The sequence below is a fragment of the Mauremys reevesii genome, unplaced genomic scaffold (genome assembly GCF_016161935.1).
Source record: "Mauremys reevesii isolate NIE-2019 unplaced genomic scaffold, ASM1616193v1 Contig138, whole genome shotgun sequence".
NCBI lineage: Eukaryota > Metazoa > Chordata > Testudines > Geoemydidae > Mauremys > Mauremys reevesii.
The window spans coordinates 69,604-89,384 of record NW_024100758.1 but is presented as its reverse complement, the minus strand read 5'-3'; positions in this window follow the sequence as shown (position 1 = coordinate 89,384).

Sequence of the window (19,781 nt, the reverse complement as noted above, 5' to 3'; positions counted from 1 at the left end):
TCAGTACTCATCACAAAGCGATGTAAGTGCAAAGCAGAGAAGTGAAAAGCTGAATTGTAATACTATCTCCCCTACAGTAGTGAAAGTCAAAATGGTTTCTATTACAAAAGTACTGTCTCTCCCCCAATCCTGGACTCATTCTATATAAAGGTGAAAAGGCAAAATGATAGTAATCTTGTTATCTTTGTGGCCCATGTGTTAGGTATTACATGATGCTACATAATAATGCACAATATAGATCTCTTTGCTTAGAAACTCTTCATTTAAAAACCTTTTCAATCATTTATTGATTTCTTTCAATAATCCTTTTTTAAAATTTTAAAATTTAAGAATTCTTTCCAGCATTTTAAGTACTAAGTAAATGACCATGTAGGGTGTCTCAAGTACCCAAGGAACATATGAGCTGATGGAAAGCAAACACGCTAGGTAAACTTGGTTAGGTAGGACTGGGCTTGCTGGAAATATCTTGTGGAAACACCGATTTAGCATTTTCTAGGTAGCTTATAGTGGTTCTGGCTTCAAGATATTACAAATTCATACCAGCCCTGTTGCTTCATGTGTAGGTTTCCTCATACAGACTCCAACTGCAGCATTCATACACTTCCAGGGTAGAGCTCGATACTCTCACCAACAGGTAGCTCAATGATATAGTGATAGTACAATCAGATTTACTGCCTTGAAGATTCCCATGCTGGTGACATTATAGAGTCATGTCAGGAGGATCTTGGTGACCCCCACCCCACCCACCCACACACACATATTATACACAAGCACATACATACATACATATACATACAATACATAATATACATACATACACATATACATACATATACATACATACATATATACATAGTACATACATACACACTATGCTGCTGCTGCGCGCTGCTGCAATACTGCCATGCCAAGTACAGCGCGCACGCCAGCGCGCGCGCTGCTGCCCGCCGCTGCCACATGCGCGCGCCATGGCTGCCGCGCGCGCCGCCATGCCACACGCTGCCACGCAACGCCGCCGCGCGCCGCCACACATACACACACACAAGCACCACAAGCCACAACATGCCCAAAGCAACAACATTTCTAAATAGACAAATAAAAAGTGAAACTCTTCTCCTTTGGTGAGTTTGAAGGCTATCATTACTTTTCTTAAGTTAGATGAAGATGGCTTGCGTTGTTAGAGAGACAGCCGTGTAGGGGAAAGGAATAATGTATGCATTGTCACAGTGCTTCAGCTTCACTGCTGTACTGAGAATTCTGTGCAGCAGTGGGCGCTCTAACCCCTCTCTGCATGTAGTGAAGGATATTAAATCATACTGGTGAATAACCACAGGTATTGTAGCATATACACATTGCTGTGAGAAAGATGTTGGCTGTCTTACTGATCAGCACTAATGGCTATACAGATTCAGAAAATACTATTATCTCATTGTTGAAAGGAGCCATATGTCTATCTTCCCAACCATGAGGTAAGGCACCATGACAGCATCAGCTACACAAGCAAAATTGTGCTTCTATAGCAGGGAGTGAAGTGCACAGCTTTTTCCTGCATATAAACAGATTAGGGACTAAAGTTTCTGAACATGCCAGCCTGGACATCAGGAAAAAAGAACGAGACACTTCCCAGCAAAGGGCTGATATGAGAAAACCTGAGATGAGAACACAAATGTGAATTCTAGAGTTCCTCTGAAATCACACTCAGCAAATCAGTATTATCGTGTCATAAAAGCAGCTTGATTTTTTGTTGTTGTTAATGCTAATTGCTGTTGCAGTTCCTGAAATATGCTTTCAGATACTCAAACAGGACACCTTGCCCACAAATGTTCAAAATTTAAGGATGGCAGACAATTACAGTGCACTTAGTGGAGAGGAACAACAAATAAGGAAATCTGAATATCAGAAACTGTCCCTTATCTCATTCTGTGGCATCCTCCCATTGCTTATTTATTCTGGAGGAGAAGTTTCATGCGTTTTACAGCTAATGTCTGTGTGCTGCTTTTGTACATTTCCATATTTCAAGCATAATTAAATAGATCACGAAGAAGAAATTCAAGTTGGTTAAAGATACATTCAATGCCTCCAAAGAGTACCATCCACATGGGGGAAAATAGTTTCTCGGGGAAATACCTGCCTTCTCTGTTCATGTTATTTAATAGAGGACCTCTGAATCAAGAGAGAGGGCAACCTTGGTGATACATTCTAAGTCAAAAGGCCCTCTGGGGCAAGTGGAGCATGATACCAAGTTGGGGAATCTGTGGCACTGCATTCCCTTCAGTGCTACACTTTCTATCATCCATTGTCACAACAATAGCTATCTGAGTCACTTGGAGAGGATATATCCCTCTCAACTCCTGCAAAAGTTTAATGGAATACATATTCTAACAAATATGGCTTTTAACATCAAAACTTATTATCCTCTACTCTTGAGCCACACACTAATGTCAAAAGGAGAGACACATGCAGAACGGAGGGGGAAATAAATCAAGTCATGTATCCCAAATTCATTATGTAACAGAAACAACATTAATCAAAACAAAGGTCACACTTTATATAATTATGTGTGTGTTCCATTTACCAATACTTTATAAATGGATTAATAAATGATAAATGGATGCCACTAAGCATGTTACTGACATGATTTATAAAAGCGCTATAGATAGTTCTAAGCACAGAAGTAGGTGTTATGGATGATTATACAACATAGTTATAAGCAACATATTGACCTTTTGTCTCAATAACTAATTAACACATTTAATAACATCTATTAAACAGGTATTAACCATCCTTAAACTATAGAAATTGAGACCTTATATATAGTGTATATATAAAGTGTGACCAAATTGTGCAGTTCACTTGACTCTGTTGTTTACTTGCATCAGTAGCATGCAAATATTTTATTCAGAGCTAGCTTTTCAAATTTCTAGGAATAATGGCAAAATCTTTCTGTCATAGAGGAGCTCTTTGGTATAAACATTCAGAAATCATCTGTAATTTTATACACACACATATTATGTTATACACCCACAACATTATACCTAAAAGTTTGGAACCTACAAGTTTGCACTTACAAGAAGCCATGGCCCCAAGTGGTAGCAATTAAACATCCAATTAAATGATTTTGGGAACTGTATAAGTGGTTAAAGTGTCCACTCACTTTAATTTGTGCCTACAATTTGTTGCCAGCACCAAACACTGGGTGAAAAAATCAGAAACTGGTTTGAAGTCAGCTTATCTCTGGAGTGGTTTTCTTTGCACGTTCACTCTGTCTGATCTGACTTTCTCGTGCTTTCTTTGCAGCATTTAATTATGTGACTTTAGCACAAGACTCTGGGTTACTTTGGTTTACTAATATAAATCCACTAAGACAATGGAATTAGCCTCTGAAGCTAGTAGATTTACTTTGGATTCATGCGTTTGGTGGAATTCTCTATCATTTGAAATCATAGTTCAGGTTGCCTTATTTCTTCTATAGTTCAATTTAAACAGTATTTTATACCTATTTCCACAGAAACTTGGTGGAATAAGGCTAATCAGTGGGACACAGTAATACCAGGGTAAAATATATTGGAAGCACAGAATAGAGTTGTGCTGGGTGAGGGAGTGGCACTATATGTGAAAGAAAACGTAGAATCAAATGAAGTACAAATCTTAAATGAACCAAACTGTACCATAGAATTCCTAAGTGCGAGCACAGGTGGATCACATTCAAGAGGTGATTATAGCTGACCGCTTGGTACATAATGACCATAATATAATTAAAATTAACATCCCTGTGGCGGGAAAACACCACAGTTGCCTTAACACTGTAGCATTTAATTTCAGAAAGGGGAACTATACAACAATGAGGTTAGTTAAACAGAATTAAAAGATACAGCACCAAAAGTAAAATCCCTGCAAGCCATGTTATGAAACTTTTTAAAGACACCATAATAGAGACTCAACTTCAATGTATACCCCAAATTAAAAAATATAGTAAGCGAATCAAAAAAGAGACAGAGTAAAAGAAGCAGTGAGAGGCAAAGAGGCACCTTTAAAAAGTGGAAGTTAAATCCTAATGAGGAAAATAGAAAGGGGCATAAACTGGCAAATTAAGTGTAAAAATATAATTAGGAAGGCCAAAAAAGAATCTGAAGAACAGCCAGACATAGACTCAAAAAGTAATAGCAAAAAACTGTTTAAGTACATCAGAAGCAGGAAGCCTGCTAAACAACCAGTGGAGCCACTGGACAGAATTGAGATGCTAAAGGACGCACTTAAGGACAATAAGGCCATTGTGGAGAAACTACATGAATTCTTTGCATTGGTTTGCACGGTTGAGGATATGAGGAGATTCCCAAACCTGAGCCATTCTTTTTAGGTGACATTTGAAGAACTGTCCCAGATTGAGGTGTCATTAGAGAAGGTTTTTGGAAAAAATTGATAAACTAAACAGTAATAAATCACCAAGACCAAAGAGTTCTGAAGGAACTCAATTGTGAAATTGCAGGGCTAGTAACTGTCGCCTGTAACCTATCATTTAAATCAGCGTGTGTACCAAATGACTGGAGGCTAGCTAATGTGATGCCAATTTTTTAAAAAAGGGCTCCAGAGATGTCCCCAGTAATTACAGGCCAGTAAGCCTGACTTCAGTCCCGGGCAAATCAGTTGAAACTACAGTAAAGAACAAAATTGTCAGACACTTAGATGAACATAACTTGTTGGGGAATAGTCAATATGGTTTTTGTAAAGGGAAACCATGACTCTCAATCTACTAGAATTCTTTGAGGGGATCAAAAGCATGTACAAGGAGGAATCCACTGGATATAGTGTATTTAGATTTTCAGAAAGCCTTTGACAAGGTCCTCACCAAAGGTTCTACAAAGTAAGCAGTCATGGGATAAGAGGGAAGGCTCTCTGTTGATTCAGAATCGTTAAAAGTTAGGAAACAAAGGGTAGGAATATATGATCAGTTTCAGAATGGAGAGATAAATAGTGATGTTCCTCAGGGTCCATAACGGGACCAACTTATTCAACATATTTATTCATGATGTGAAAACATTAAGCTTGCAATATTTTCAGATTACATAAAACTACTCAAGATAGTTAAGTCCCAGGCAAACTGTGAAGAGCTACAAAAGGATCTCAAAACTGGGTAACTGACAAAATGGCAGATGAAATTCAGTGTTGATACATGCAAAGTAATGCACATTGGAAAACATAATCCCAACTATACAAATAAAAGGATAGGGTCTAAATTAGCTGTTACCACTCAAGAAAGAGTTGAAGATAGGATACTGGGCTAGATGGACCTTTGGTCTGACCCAGTATGGCCATTCTTATATTCTATGTAAAATGGTATTTCCAAACTTACTGAAAGGGTGTAGTAAGTGATAACAGAAAACCTATTCCCAAGATCTTTCCTACCTGATTTCTAGGCTCAATGGCTCTATTCAGAAAGCACCAAGTGTGTGTTTAAGTTCATCCCTATTTAGGAAAGCATGAATGCATGTGCTTGACTTTAAACACACATTTATGTAACATTGACGGATTTAAGCACGCTTAAAGTACTTTCCTGAACAACGACTTTTTATTCAAACAGAACCAATGAACATCCACATAAGAATGGCCATACTGGGTCGACCAAAGGTCCATCTAGCCCAGTGTCCTGTCTACCGACAGTGGCCAGTGCCAGCTGCTGCAGAGGGAATGAACAGACCAGGTAATCATCAAGTGATCCATCCCTTGTAGCCCATTCCCAGCTTCTGGCAACTTACATTTTTGTAAGTTTATCTGAATCCAATCCCTTGAAGTCTACCCATCACTGCACTAACATTAAAACATGACCTAGAAGAAAGCAAAACCATGACATGATCTGAAGATATAAAGTTATTTATATTTCCATAAAATGCAGTATTGCATCATTAGCACTATGCCTGGATGAAGTCTTTAATCAGAGTCCCTACACTGACAGAATAAGACTGTCTCCCCCCCTACTCTTCATCATCATCAAGGAAGACAGAACACTAGCTGTCTTGTCCTACCCAATACTTTCTACGTATCTTAGGGGTTTGTACTACTGCCCACCACTGTAGCATCTGAGCACCTTCCCTATTAATCAGACTGGAATATTAGACCATCCATTGATTTTACAACTGTGATATATATTAAATAAGTATTTAAAGTTTGTTTGAGGGTACACATTTTCCTAGCAGGAGTCCTTAGCTTGCTCTCCAGGCACAGTGTGCAATTCTCCCAACTCTTCACATCCCCAACGTAAAATAAATTACCTTCAGTTGAGCCTAAGCACTAGCCAGTCCAGCCTCCAGGCTGATTAATGAGCCCAGCTGGGTTGCTGTAGGATCTTCTGATTGGCTAGCCTGCCTGATTGGCTGAAGGGAGCCAGCAGGCCTGCTTTTAAGCCCAACAGCAGCAGCTGGTCACCGGCTGTTCAATGTTTGACCAGCTGCTCAGTGTTTCTGCCTGCAGATGCAATCATTCTTGCCTCTCCCTGCTCCTGCCCTGGTTCTGCCCCTGCCTTGTTCCTGTCCTGCTCCAGCCCTGTGTTCCCTTCCTGGTTCCTAGCTCCAGCTCCCAGTTCCTGACTTTGGGTTCAACCAATAATTATGGTTTCTGTCTCTGGCGCTGACCCCAGTTCCTATTCCGGCTCTGCTGCCTGGCTCCGTCTCCAACCCCTGGCTCTGGTTTCCGACTTCGGCTCTGACCCTTTCTCCTCAACTCTAGTTCCTGGCTCCCTCAGCCCAGTTCTAACCATTGAGTTGAACTGCCAATGCCCACTCTGACAACCTATAGGAATGCAGGGGTGAATGTTTGAGCTTCATAAAAATCAGTGAGTGTCATGGCTTTATAATCTAAAAAGAGTGTTTTCAGTCAGTAAGGTACTGATGTAACACCGACAGACCCTGGTCATCCGCGGGCAGGCGGGATCGAACCTGGGATTTCTGAAGCTTAATACATGAGCGTCTACGGCATGAGCTAAAAGCCACATGGCTCTTGGCTAAGGTGGTGGCAGACTCATTCATCTCTAAGTGGTCTCAGTGCCACTAGAAGGGGACAGAGCATCACACCCAGGAGGTGAGTGGGTTACACTGGTTTGGATTTGATGTGGGAAAATGTGAAAATTCTGTTGTTTTTTTTTTAAAGTGACTTTACTTGACGTTTTCACATACAAGAATATTGACAAAAAAATTTAAAATAAATCTTTAAACTAGGTTAATAGTTCATCAACTTCTTTGGTTCCTTTAGCAATTGTTATTGATTCTGAAATAATAGTGCTATGCTATTAGTTAAAATAATGGATGGCATTATAGGTCAAATTTCTGCATTCAAAAAAAAATCACTCAGTGAAACAACTTGTACATTAGTCACGGAACTATTTAACTGAACAGAAATCCTGATGTAACAAATGAAGTTGGCACTAGGGAAAAAACAGCTTAAAATGGAAACCTAAGATACTAGTCAGTAAGATGTGTATGATTCTGGGACAGACACAGAATATACATACAAAGTATCTCTTTAGAATGATAGCAAAGAGTCCCTATAGCTTTAATTTAATTAGCATAGGTATTATAATAATTGGAAGAAATGCCTTAAAGAAACATGTCAAAATCTACTATAAAACGTCAGTTGCTGGGCATGATGGACCTTTGGTGGTTTCATGCAACAGTATGAGGCCGGTCACATGATGAGGACAAAGGTCCTATTAGAAATCATAAGCAGACCTACTGTATTAAAGAATAATGCACTAAGATGCATCTAAAAACATATGGAAGTAGAACATCCACATCAGACTACATTAAGAAGTGAAGGGAGTGCAACCCTTTTGGGAAAAAATGAATACCTAGAATTTCATTTTGAAATCTGTGTTACTCAAATGTAAGGTGGAATCAGCCTTCATCAAATGTAATATTAGGTCCATTAGCACCATAAGCTTCAGTAACCATGATGCACATAGGAAGTGAGTCAACCATAATAATTAGTGGGTATATGTACACACATGTGCATGTATAATAAAATACACACACATTCACAGACACCCAGCAGAATTATGAAGTGAATGAAACAAATATACTTTCAGCTGAGACATCTAAACTAAGTAGCCATGTGATATTACTGCTATAACACTATTCTTTATCTCCCCATTGCTTGTTACCCAACTTCTCATACCACATCTAAATAAGGACCCCATCCTGCAGTGTTCCTCCTGGGTGGGTTTTTGTGCTTGAACAGGAGTCTTGTATGATCAGGTCCCTAGACTGCATACTCATTGCGGCTCATTGTCCCAGTTCAGATCAGCAGAGCTACACTCGAACTCACATCATTGCAAGTGCTCACAGCAATGTACATACCCCAGCAGAGCACATAGCACTGTATGTGGTATGAGATTCAGGACTTCATCCCATTTCCATTCAAGTCAATGGAAAAAACGCAAGCCATCAGGTCCTAAATTCTTTTTTTTTTAATTACAGAAAGTCCAGCACATTTTTAGACACCGTAATAATTTATATTTGAAAAGCTTATCAAAATGTGACCATCAGATTGACTTTTGACTGGTGCTGGGTGTATAGCTAAGTTATATCTCCATATAATGTTATGATACTCAAGATATTTTTTTCTTTTTTTGCATAGTCTATTGAAAACAATTACCACAGAGAATACTGCAAAAAGCAGCAACAGAAAATCCCTATCCACAGAAGATACACTGAGTAAGACTTCTATTTCTGTAAAATGCCAGAAGTGTCTTATTAACAGTATCTGAATTAAAAATACAATACATTGAAAGTTATTCCCATGAGTAGGCAGGATATGCTGTTGTTGCAAGAAATAGCTTAAAATATATTGCTTGTTTCCATACCAAGCTCTAAAAGCCAATATTCAATAAAAAAATCTCACCCCATTGAAAACATCTTTTAATAATGATACCATTGTACTCACACCATGTAAGGCTACTACATGGATTGTGCATATTTGATGAGAGCAAAATCTTTTTTAAAAGTGCTTAAATCATTTAATGGCTGTCATTTCTCCAACTAAACACCCTTCTCATACTCATAATATCTGACTGGCTTTGTGACACAAGTCACCACTAATTGCTCCTTCTGCAGTGCACTGAACCTATATACTCTTTGGTGCCGTAAGTTCAAGTCCCAAAACTCAAATTCACAATAAGACAGCAGTGGACTTGGGGACTCCATTTCCTGACATACAGGTCTTTCCCTTAGTGAAGAAGAGGGAAGGAAGCAACTGGAACCAGAATTGTCCCAATCAACTTGCTTGCCTCCTCCATGCATCTGAACAAGGAGGAAGTTTTAATAGACATCAGCCAAGACAAAGGCTTCCGGTGTCTCCTACTGATCTCCCCAATGTTAGTTTACAAACGTGATATAAGCATTATAAAAACAAACATTTGAGAGAAACAGTGAGGTGGCAAAGTTTGCAGATGATACTAAACTACTCAAGATAGTTAAGACCAAAGCAGATTGTGAAGAACTTCAAAAAGATCTCACAAAACTAAGTGATTGGGCAACAAAATGGCAAATGAAATTTAATGTGGATAAATGTAAAGTAATGCACCTTGGAAAAATAACCCCAACTATACATACAACATGATGGGGGGCTAATTTAGCTACAACGAGTCAGGAAAGATCTTAAGGCCATCGTGGATAGTTCTCTAAAGATGTCCACGTGGTGTGCAGAGGCGGTCAAAAAAAGCAAACAGGATGTTAGAAATCATTAAAAAGGGGATAGAGAATAAGACTGAGAATATATTATTGCCCTTATATAAATCCATGGTACGCCCACATCTCGAATACTGTGTACAGATGTGGTCTCCTCACCTCAAAAAAAGATATTCTAGCACTAGAAAAGGTTCAGAAAAGGGCAACTAAAATGATTAGGGGTTTAGAGAGGGTTTTTCATACGAGGAAAGATTAAAGAGGCTAGGACTCTTCAGCTTGGAAAAGAGAAGACTAAGGGGGGACATGATAGAGGTATATAAAATCATGAGTGATGTTGAGAAAGTGGATAAGGAAAAGTTATTTACTTATTCCCATAATACAAGAACTAGGGGTCACCAAATGAAATTAATAGGCAGCAGGTTTAAAACAAATAAAAGGAAGTTCTTCTTCACGCAGCGCACAGTCAACTTGTGGAACTCTTACCTGAGGAGGTTGTGAAGGCTAGGACTATAACAATGTTTAAAGGGGACTGATAAATTCATGGTGGCTAAGTCCATAAATGGCTATTAGCCAGGATGGGAAAGAATGGTGTCCCTAGCCTCTGTCTGTCAGAGGATGGAGATGGATGGCAGGAGAGAGATCACTTGATCATTGCCTGTTAGGTTCACTCCTCTGGGGCACCTGGCATTGGCCACTGTCGGTAGACAGATACTGGGCTAGATGGACCTTTGGTCTGACCTGCACGGCCTTTCTTATGTTCTTAATATAAGAAGGGACTGAAAACGGCAGTTTGCATCATTTGCTTGCCACATGAATATTTTGGGGCAGTGTGTATTTCTCAAGGGTGCCTGGGAAAGTATGTGAAAGTGTGTGAAAACTGACTATATATTTAGCAAATAAGGACTGCATTTCCTATATATTATTGTATCTCATGAATAGCAAATAGCAGAGACTCATGACAAGCTCAACGTCAGCCACACTATCTGCTGGATGTCAGTGAAAATGCTCCTTATGCAAGAAGATAATGTGGTCCCATTGTTAGAGGCAAGGACTGCATTCAAAACTATTGGACTCTGTTCCTGGTTCTTATACTAATGTGTTGTGTAATCTCTCTGTGCAGCAACAAAATGTAGCTGTTTGGTTCCCACCTCTGAAACCAGTTTGAGATCTACAAATGCAAACTCATTATCTAAGGTTGTTGTCGGTGGTGGGGAATTTAGAGAATTTCATGGGAATTTAAATGGGCTCTCGTACCTCACTTAACTTTGTGCCTTTAAAAATCACCCCTAAATAGTTAAGTATTATTAGTAAATTAAATGCTTGTCTAGGGTTTTTGCTGCCCCAAGCAGCAGCAAAAAAAAAAAAAAAAAAAAGCCCCGATTGCGATCGGTGGCAGCTCCACCGCACCACTTTCTTCTTCGGCGGCAATTCGACGGCAGGTCCTTCCCTCCGAGAGAGACCGAGGGACCCGCCGCTGAAGAGCCCGACGTGCCGTGCCGCCCCTTCCCCTTGGCCGCCCCAAGCACCAACTTGCTGAGCTGGTGCCTGGAGCCGGCCCTGATTATAATGATACAGTGTTCGTTTTAGCAGTGTCATACAAGTTTATATGTGTTAAAGCAGACCCAAAACTGAAGCATAAAGGTCTAATATTCAGTCACTAAAAGCCAAAATATCAAATGTAACTCAAGTATTAACAGTAAATTTAAATCACGTCCAAAGGAAAAGGAAGAGATGGGAGATAGAAAGCAGCAGCATCTGATGATAGGAAGAGGGGTAAAGAAGAACAACAGTGGTGATTCCCTCTCCCAGTAGACCTTGCCTTTATAAACACACTAAAATCAACTATATTAAAAATACACATACAGCTTGGATCAGCTGCCTTTTATGCCCAAAACAGATAAGTAACTGTCGGTTGTGAAGAAGCTAGTAATGCATAGCACAGGTTTATAGCATAAACAACATTCCCTGAATTGAAATGTTTTGATTCACAAGTAGACAAGACACTAGAGCTGGGCTCATGTTGCTGGCACGTAGTTTGCCAGCAGCATGCAGGGAGGCAAGAGAACTGGGCAGCTGATGTTGGAGTGCAGATTCAAATAAAGTAACAGTAGAAGTTTTTACAGATCATGGATTGGGTGTATGAGGGGGCTCAGGGCAGGGCTTGGGAGTGCAGGGAGGAGTACAGCAGGGGGCTCGGGGCAGGGCATTGGGGTGCGGGCTGCAGGAGAGGTTCGGGGTGCGGGCTCTGGCGCTTACCTGGAGCTTCCTCAATATCATGGGGTGATATGACTCTGCATGGTCCCCAAGAGGGGCCAGCTGCAACTTGAAATTATAGTCATAACATTCAAGTGGAATCTTCAAGTGAAACATGCAGTGGTCACCATCTCTGATGACATAATGAGGATTGAACTAAGGACCCTCCAGAGCTAAAAGCATGAGTTTCTAAAACTTAAGCTAAAAGGTCAAGGTTTTGTTAGGTAGGACTGTAGCAGACTCATATCCCGTGAAGATTGGGCACAGAGGGTGACGGTAATACTGCGTTCAACATGCACACAGAAAGCACAAGAGAACTACTAAATTCATCATGGTTTATAGCAAATCCTGAACTACTGACCAAAAAGAGAGTTTGGTTCATTTTAATCCAGAGACTGAAATTGTGCCCACTCTAATGAGAAAAATCTAGTACTCCAGCACCTTTCAACAAGTGATCTTCTGTGCTACAACCCAATTGAAATATCTCCCAAAGAAAAAACAAAATGCCTCCAAGAAGAAAAAGTGCATCATATATGCAGTGTATTCATAGTTATGTTCTCCATTCAATCTCATGGTTCTGCTTTCTATTATTTTAAACTTTTATGTTCCCCAGTAGATATCACAAAATAATTGCATTTGTCTCCAGGGGATTTTTTTTTATTTTATAATCTCTATCTTTACTTAGCCAGCCCACATGAAAAAAGAAACCCATCATTGAGGAAATAAAAAACATTTTGGTTCATTGTATTAACCAAATTTTACATTGTGCTAAGTTTTGAAAATAACATGTATCATGTCGATGGATGAAAATACCCCATGAAAGATACTATAGTACAAATCTGAAAAACTCAAAACTGAGCTCTCTTCAAGAACTCTTCCCTCGGATACTGAGGAGCAGCTCCTGTTCATTTATTGGTAGCTGTATATGAGTATTAAGAGGAGAATCCAGCCAATAGTTTTCATGATATCCGATTCTACTCAATTAGACTATATGCACACAATGGCACCAAAAGGGGAAATATATGCCTCTAGAGAAAAGGGAGAATGAAAGCAGTCCACCTTTACCAAAACAATCAAAGTTGTTTGGGGGATAAATGTTGCTAGTGATACTTACTTTCTTGATAAACATGGTCTGAAAGTCATGTGGTTATTATTTATTATGCACCAAAAACGTGTGCTTAGATTCTGATCCAGTTAAGTCGATAGATAAGATTAGAGAGAGAACTGGGCAAGACTCAAATACAGATCCAGGGTCAGATTCACCACCTGGTTAGCCCACTTTTATACTTAAATATATTGCTGTCTTGAGGACTCGTCATTTTTAAAACAGAAAGATCAGACAAGAATGCTTATGACCCAGAGGAAGGTGATGCATAACTAAAATATCTATTTTATTCAAGAAATGGAGTTAGTTATGGCACCACAGGGGATAGCTTTTGTAGGTCTCTCAAGGAAGTGCATTTGCAGGAGGGATTTGAATAAAGAGAGACTAGAATTGTTCTAGAATATGTGTAAAGAAGGTGAAAGTTGGAGGATTGAGAAACAAGCCGAGGAGCCTGGAGTCTGTAACAGAGTGAAAAGGAAAATAGGTAGGATGTTTCAAGGAAGACGATCAGAGAGGGAGGCATCATTGTAGAGAGCCTTGGAGGCAAAGAAAATAATCTTGAATTTAATATGGAAGATTAAGGGGAACCACTGCAGTGATTTGAGCATGGGAATGATATGGTCCAAATGATGGACCAGGAAGATTGTTTTGGCTGCTGCCTTTAGGATGGACTGGAGGGGAAAATCATGCTCTCCTGATTATGTTAATAGGCATCACTCTCCTGGGGCCTGGGTCGTTTCCCAGTAACAACTTCAAAACCCAGCAGGAAGCCAAATTCTGAAATAACATCAAAAATAAATTCTCGTTCGATCAGCTATTTAGATCAAAGACAACAAAGGTCAAAACTCAGGGGATTAAAGAACAAAAATTATTACTTCTTTATCACACAAAGGCTAATCCCTTCAAGACAAATATGTGGGAGATTTTTTTCCATATGTTTTTAGAAAAGGAGAAGAAAGATAAACTACAGGGAGGATTACAGAAAAGAATTATCTCTGGGATTGTCAGAGCAAAGATGCTTTTTAGCACTTCCTCTGATCTGAATGAGTAAGATCTCAGCATTTCTAGGGCAGCCATAAAGATGACTCACATGTTGGAACATATTTGCCAGCTTTCCAGCCCTGTCACTTGATCTCTCTAGTGACCTAGAAAATGCACATACTGTTTCATGGACATACATAGTAAAGGACTATTATTTAACACATTTACAAGTTTAATTCAGAATGACAACACATTTCCATTCACACACTTCCTTTCTCTGCTGGGAAGAAAAAAAGAAAGTGAGTTGAAAATATAGGGTGTGTTTATGTCGGGTTCCTCCAGTCTGTTCATGCTATTTTTTTTTTCAACCTGACCACCAGTTTCTGACATTCAATATCTCAGTGAAGTGACTAACACAGCATTTATTGGGTAGTCTACAGGATGTAGCTCTGTGTTTAGGTGCCATGTTCCTCTACAGGACAATAACGTACGTACAGGGAATAAGAAACTCTCTGGTTTTACTGAGAGTTAACTCCTAATTCTTGAATTGGTGGGCGGGATTTACCTCCCTTGTCCCCTGTGGAAATGACAAAGTGTTCATCTCCCAAGCTTTGGAGGAGCTGCTGAGGCCACAGCTGTGGGTGCAAAGATCTATCTTCCACCTCCTTAGCAGCACAGTACCAACAGAGCTATTGTCGATTGGGGATCTTCTATTTCAGAGAGGAAACCAGGAATTCCATCCCCAGAGCAAATGGCATTTAATTAAGCATCATTCAATGAGAATATTTTTTGTTCAGATCACAAGACCTTAATAATTATTTGGATACATACCACTTTAAACAGGAAGCATCAAACACACACTACAGAAATCTTCACCACAGCAGTTGCTACCAGGTGTACACTATACTATTAGAACCCAAGAACCTAAAATAGTAGATACTGTATTGACAGCTGGTACTAAAAAAAGTATTGTTTCAAAGCTGTAAAATACTTATTTTTGAACCATATTCTAAATGTTTTGTTTGATATTAAGATGATCCTGATGGATCTTTAAGGTCATTGCTCATAATTAGCAATGGGGGAATCATGGGATAAGTATCCAGAAGTTAACTGCTTAAGTGAACTCTCTGTTCTATTATCTGCATGTTTGTACAGCGCTTCGCAAAATGGGGCTTTGATCTTGGTTGGGGTTGTAAGGTGTTGCTGTCATATAAATAGTAATAATCAAAGTAATCCAAAGTCTGGAAGTTGAAGCTAGGCAAATTGAGACTGGAAATAATATGTGCACTTTTAACAGTAAGAGTAATTTACCAGTGCAACAATTTACCAAGGACCATGGCGGATTCTCCATCACTGACCATGTTTAAATCAAGACTGGATGTTCTTCTAAAAGATCTGCTCTAGGAATGATTTTGGGTAAATTCTATGGCCTGTGTTACACAGGAGGTCAGACTAGATTATCACAATGGTCCCTTCTGGCCTTAGAATCTATGAACACATCCCTCAAAGATCACAATAAAACAACAAAAACACTAAGTCACTCTGGTCATGAGATGAATAATTATTTTAAATTCAAAGCATCTACTGAGATAAGGCAAGCAGGATTTGACCCTGAGCATGCCGGTCCTTTCCAAAACAATCTGAGCAGTATAGACCCTTACTCCATTCCACATTGAATTATTACTTAAAACATCCTCAACAAAGTTGAAATCCAGAAGTCCTTACTCGGGCAAAACCCGCATTGAAGTCAGAGTGGCTTTTGGTTGGGTAAGAAGGAGTTGGTCCATTATACTTGCAGACAGCTGCCCAGATTGTGTGGGTCTGGACAAGATGCTATTTCTAGTAATTTGCTTTCAAATATAGCAGTGCATTACACACACACACACACACACACACACCCCTTATGTGAGATCCTTTGTGTTGTTTTTCTCAAAAAACATTCTTATGTGTCTTAAAGCAGATTTTAATTAAACAACCTGCTGAAACACAGTAGCTTTTGGTTGTTGCAATTTGATGGGGAACAAAAAAATTTGCCTACTGCTCATTGCAATGTTAGAAAATAAAGCACAGGAGGCAATGAAAAACGACCAGTCATTTCTTTTCTCCCAGCTAATACATATCTTATTTATTCTTCCTTGTAATGTGTGAATGCTGTGCCATGCCCTATTTTGTCTTCCACCTCAACTAAAATGTAAATTTCTGCAGCCCATCTCTAATTCCAAACTGCTCCAGGCTGGGGAATTTAAACTGCTCTTTGGCTACACTTACAAATTTGCAGCGCTGCAGCAGGGTGTGAAAACACACCCTCTCCAGCGCTGCAAATTGCGGCGCTGCAAAGCGCCAGTGTGGTCAAAGCCCCAGCGCTGGGAGCCGCGCTCCCAGCGCTGTCCGTTATTCCCCACAGGGAGGTGGAGTACGGACAGCGCTGGGAGAGCTTTCTCCCAGCGCTGGCGCTTTGACTACACGGCAGCGCTTTAAAGTGTAAGTGTAGCCAAAGCCTTAATAAAACCAACTACAGATGCTGCAATAAGATTCCTTTCAGACTGTTTGAAATCTATATTTTTAATGGTATTCTGTGTATTACACAGTTATGTCATTGCTATGAACTTTCCCATAAAAGCAGTATCTGAAGAACTATGCATTGTAGATAAGCACTGGCAGAACTCCATACAAACATACACACACCACTCCTTCAACAATTACTTATGGCAATTGCTCCTTTTTAGACCTATAAAAGTCATAATGAAATTAACACACTTAGGGTTGTGCTCTGCATCTTCAACATTCTCAAAACCTTTTCACGAGCCAGGATCTATAACTAATCTTTATCAAATTAAGTTTTCAACCAGTAATTAACAATCCTGCATTAGCAGGGAAATGGACTCTAACTTTATCGTTTTTTTCCCCCTCTTCTCTGAGTTCTATGATGCTGAGCTAATGACTCAGAAGGTAAATGTCACTCTCACATTTAGAAGTATGTTATATGAAGCAGTCCTGATAGGTGTGTTTTTAATTATAGAGGCTTGAAGGAAATCTACTCAGCTAACTCCAGGAAGGGCTGAAATCCAAAGTGAGGATTCAGAGTTAACTCCTGTCCACCATACTGCTGTCAGTAAATTCTTGTGTGGACAAATCTTGACTCTTCCCCTCCCCACCCCACACTTTTGCTGGCACACAAGAAACAGAGAAAATACCAAGTTCTCCTGTGCAGGGGGAGAAGGCCATGAACAAGAGATGCAGTGGTCTCCAAAACTCCTGTATACCAAAGAATAGGGCACTCTGTAGTATTAGAGTCCCAAGGTGAGGATTAGAATCCACCCATACACAGGATGGGAACTGACTACATGGATGCACCGCACAAAATTCCACTACAGTTCAAGAACGTTCTGGTAACTGAACTAATTTGCCACGCAAACTTACACATAATAATAACCCACGCACCGTGCTCTACATTTCAAAGCTCTGTATAACACATGGCAGTTGTAGTGAGTGTGGAGCACCAACACTGGTATTCCACATCCTGCCAACACTTTGGATAGGGGTTTTTCATCCCCACAATCCCTGACCAGTTGCATAAAAGAAATCTAAATGATTATTTGTGGGTCTTGACATACATCGTGAAATGTGAATGTCTCTCCTCACTTCCTCTTTCATTCCCTTTTAAAAAAAAAAAACCCAACAGATTATTTGTATGACGCTCTGACAGTGCACATCAGCCCTGATATAAAAATGAGTATACTTTTGCAATCCTTTCACTGAATGGTTGAGTGTCCAACACACTGTGACGATTCGACACTGTCAACCTTCCCTACTGGCCTAATTCATAGACACTCTGTGAAACAATCATTACATTTGATCACTCTAATGCCTCTTCAACTGTATATTTGTCATCTCCTTTCCATTCCATTAACATTTTGTATGCATTAGCTCCAGCGGATCTCATGCCACTGAATTCTACCATGGACAGGTCTGAGGGCTTGAGAAGTCTTTGGAAGATCTCTGTAGAGTACAGCTGACCTTACAGCATCTTTTTGGAAGTTTTAAGAAAAGGGAATGGGAAATGTCTGTGTTACAAATATTTATTCATTTCTGCTTTGAATTTGCTTTCACCTACTGTTCTGACAATATCTCAGCACGGAGATAACAAAACCAATCAACCAATTCTCTAAGGTACTATGCACGGTCATCTCCAAGTCAAGAAAATCAGGCCACTTTGACTTAGGTGCCTATTGCCAAAATTTAGACATCCAAGTTTAAATATTAAACTCAATGCCCAAAGTGTTACCCCACAGTCCATTCATACAGTTTCCTTTCCATTTATTAGTGAGTCACCTAGACCACAAAGTGATTCTATGGAAGAGGCTGCATTAGAATCCAGGAGTAACCATCTTCTATTCCCATGTTTAACCCACTAGACCAAAGTAGTTTGCAAAGGTCCAGTATCTATAGCATAAGAGATAATGGGCTCATTGCCTCTTATAAAAATAGCCACTTAGAAACATGATGCATTTGGTGTGGCTGACAAAGCCCTTGCTGATCTTCCAACCAGGGATACCATGGCAACCGCAGTGGAGATGTTCGTGCCAGCTGGAAACGGAGTGCACAAGTGCAGTGCAGGGTCTGCTGGCTGCTCACGAGAGGGAGAAAGAAACATTAAATGGACTGGGCTCTTCTCGGAGTTTTCAGGGCTGAAGAAGGAAATGACACTAAGAAGAAAAGTCAATGTGAAGGAACAGGTATAGACAGAAGGCATGTTCCTACCCTCATTGAGTTTGTCATTGAGTTCAGCATGGGGATGACGGGTTCAAACTAATTAAAATGAAAAACACATGAATCAATCATGTAAGGAAAGGCAGAGTAAGGAGATTAATAGATGCAAGAAGCAACACACATACATTGGAGGAAGATCAACATTGTAGATGCAACAGTGTAGATGGAAAGATTTGTCAGAGGAGCCCATCAACCCACTGCTACTTTCTCTGAAATCACACAATTGTCCTATTACTTCATTTGAGCAGACAAGTTTGGAAATCATGGTTGGGATTGTAGTTTTGCTGGACACTAAAACAGCCACCTTTAAAAAAAAATCTGAATTCTGAAGCTGAGGCATATTGATCCCTCTTCTTGACCTGACAAAGCATACCCCATTCCCACAGTAAAGCCAAAATATCTGTTTTAGGAAAGAGAATTGTAATAAGGAGCCAGAAGCAAGCAGTGAGATGCCACTAAACCCCACCTGCACGCAAAAGAGAAGATCAACAAGGCACCCAAGATGACAACTATGTAATTATACACAGGGCTTCATGGACACTGAGAAACAATGAGATCCAAATGAGGCAGGAACTCCTCATAGAAACATCAAATTTATTTAATCACCATAGAACAGCCTTCATTCTTGCTCTCTCCTCCACATACAAACACACACATTTGTGGATCATAGCTGAACATACTCATTGACATGAAGTCTATACTATTTATAGGGACTGTAGAAATGTGTTGTCTCAAATAACACTGTAAAATCAAACTGAAAAACTCACAAATATTTAAAGCTGAAATAATTAAAACCATTTATACGTTACCACACAGTAGTGTCTGAGATACCAAAGTTTCCCCTATAATTGGAACAGGAGATATCCATTGGTAAACATGTAGTAACTGTAAGCCAACAGTGAGTTTTTAATAGCAATCAGTGAATTTTAATTTTAAGGAGATGTATGAAAGGGGCTTCGTGGAAGGGAACATATAGCAGACAGATTAGCTGAGAATAT